Source organism: Rhinopithecus bieti, unplaced genomic scaffold (assembly GCF_001698545.2).
Source record: "Rhinopithecus bieti isolate Rb0 unplaced genomic scaffold, ASM169854v2 scaffold_38684, whole genome shotgun sequence".
Lineage (NCBI taxonomy): Eukaryota > Metazoa > Chordata > Mammalia > Primates > Cercopithecidae > Rhinopithecus > Rhinopithecus bieti.
Window position 1 is genome coordinate 1 of NW_016815845.1, and position 2,785 is coordinate 2,785.

Genomic DNA, 2,785 nt, shown 5'->3' on the forward strand with positions numbered 1-2,785 from the left:
TGCAGAACCTGGTGAATCACTGGAAGCTATGTGGAGACACAACTGAAACAAAGATGGCACAGCAACTGCTCCAAACTTGAGTCTTTCCTCATATCTTGCCAGGAGTTTGAGGTTGAAACTATTGTTGACAAAAGACAAGACAAAATGAGAGCATAATCTATTTGTTTCATGGAAAGTTTGTGACAAACAGGATGACACTTGGGAGCCAGAACAGCACCTCATGAGCTGTGAAAATGTATAAATGATTTTAATAGACGACAGACAGAAAACAGAAAAAAACTGGCATGTACCAGAACAAGTAGAATGTTTTCAAACAATACCAGAAGAAGAGCTTCCAGATCTACCAACGTAAACTATTCTCAGAGCTCTCCTAGAACACTAGTGACTGTCAAACACCACAGATCCAAAACCAGCGTGTTATTTGCTGCCAGTGAGAACGTCAAGAGAAAGGCAGATTCACTTCTCTCTCACACAAATAATATAGATCTAGTAAATTCAACTATGAAGACACTTGTTTGCAATAAGAAAACTGAGTGGCTTTCAGGTACTTGAGAAAGTGGACCCTATTACCGTAGATCAGCAGGAAATGGTGGACTTCAAGGTGACAGAAGGGAAACCTGTCAGGGACCCTTTGTCAGGTCCCAGTGCAGAACACATTGGAATAGAGAACAGGACCCTGATACACCCACTAATATCTCCGATATCTGGCTCAGTTACTGCTTCCATGGACACAGGCTCAGCTACCCAAAAGCTATAATGATATTAATAGACCCATTAGCAGCCATTGCAACAACAGACATACACACATCAGTTCCAAGAACAAAAGGAAGCCCAACAAATGTTATGGATGACGACAGAGAGCAATCTTTTCTCAAGAAGACGTACTTTTCCATCAAGCTAACAGAAAGTGCCAGCACATACAGAGACATTGTAGTGAAGAAAGAGGATGAATTCACCCAGATATTGCTATCAACTAGATCGACAGACAAAAAACACACTGAATACAGAAGCAATTAAAAAAAGGCTTAATGCTCTGCATAGGGCTGCTGCAGATGACAGCAAACTTATGCGGTTCAGTGCAGCTGGAAGTGTCTTTTGTTGTGGTCTTGATTTTGGGTACTTTGTGAAACAAATGTTTATTTAAGGAATGACAGAAAGTGAGCAAGGCTTGAAATGGTGGACACCTTCAAGAACGCTATGAATACTTTTATTAAATTTAAAAGCCTATTGTTGTGTCAGTCAATGGCCCTGCCATCGGACTAGGTGAATCCATACTGCCCCTTTGTGATCTTGTGTGGGCTAAAGAAAAGGATTTGCTCCAAACCCCTTATACGAGTTTTGGACAGTCCAGATGGCTGTTCTACTGTTACATTTCTGAAAATGATGGGTGATGCATCTGCCAATGAAATGTTAATGACTGGGCCAAAAGTGTCAGCACTGGAGGCGTGTGCCAAAAGCCTGGTCTCTCAGGTGTTTTGACTGGAACTTTCTCCCAAGAGGTTATGGATCAAATTAAGGAACTTGCCTCATATAACCTAGTTGTGCTGGAAAATGTAAGGCCCTTGTTCACTGTGATATTAAGATGGAGCTGAAAGAGGCCAATGAAGAGAGTGTGAGGTGCTGAGGAAGATCTGGGGCTCAACCCAAGGGATAAAATCCATGTTAACGTAGGTTGAATATAAGATTGATGAGTTTTCATTGTCAGTCAGTCTGCACAGGACACAAGAACTAAGCTAAACCAAATACTTCATGAGTTGCAAAATGCCCTTCTCCATCTTCATACTGCAAAACATTTTCATCCATAGTGAAATCTTGGAAAGATAATTGGAAATGTCTGAGGTATGTATTTAAATTCTCATGGCATTTTAAAGCACTGTATCTTTAAAATAATTAATAAAACATTTTTTGCCCAAGTGTGATTATTTTATGCACATGTAAGTCCAAATATAAAGCAGACTGCTGGACACTACACTGTTCCTGCAAGCTCTCGGTTGTATCAATGGCTACTACTATATTTCAGACCAGAATTGTGTTTTATTAGATATGGATGACAGAGAATTCTGTAATGATTTTTATTTTTCTTATTTTTATATACTACAATACAGAGTCTACTGGGTTATGAGGCAGCCTCAGCTTCCCTCCCACAAAAAAAGACACAGAACTCTCAGTGATGGTGTGCTTGACATTATAGTGACACAAATACTTCAGAGACACAATTATAAATTAAAAGACTTTTCCTTTAGAATATTTCTGTCACAAACTCACTGACGATCATTCTCCTAAATTGAACACATGATTAGAATTTTGATGAGATATAACTTGATTTTCTTTTCTAGTTCTAGTTCTTGCCCAGTTAACAGAAGAAAACTTTACCTCTCCAAGTAATACTTGTTTCACCCTAGTAGTGAACCATAGAATCATTTTGGTGAAATATCCATGTTCTAATGTTTGTAATGTGCAGATTTAGGTTACTTTAGAGTATGTTGTAGTTAATAAGTTAAAATTATGGACACATTACTAAAGGACAAAACTGTTTTCAAAACTAAGAAAAGACTCCTACACTCTGCATGCCATTAAAAATTGTCAGTGTGTTTTTATGTGCACAAAATTTTCTGGAACACTCTACTAGTTCAGTTACCTGGAGACTCTCTGAATCATGATCTGTTGGATTTTATGGAGGCTATGTTTCATAGGCATAATTCAATAATCCACTGGCCACTGGTGATGCATGTCAGCTTTGTCATAGGATCGCTAGGGTGATGCTTCACCAGCCAAGAAACTCTGT

General features: G+C 38.8%; 1 pseudogene; it reads left to right on the plus strand.

Moving 5' to 3' along the window:
• The first annotated feature begins 53 nt into the window (after window positions 1-53).
• LOC108516530 (testis-specific chromodomain protein Y 1-like) lies at window positions 54-1,737 on the plus strand (annotated as a pseudogene).
• Window positions 1,738-2,785: the final 1,048 nt, after the last annotated feature.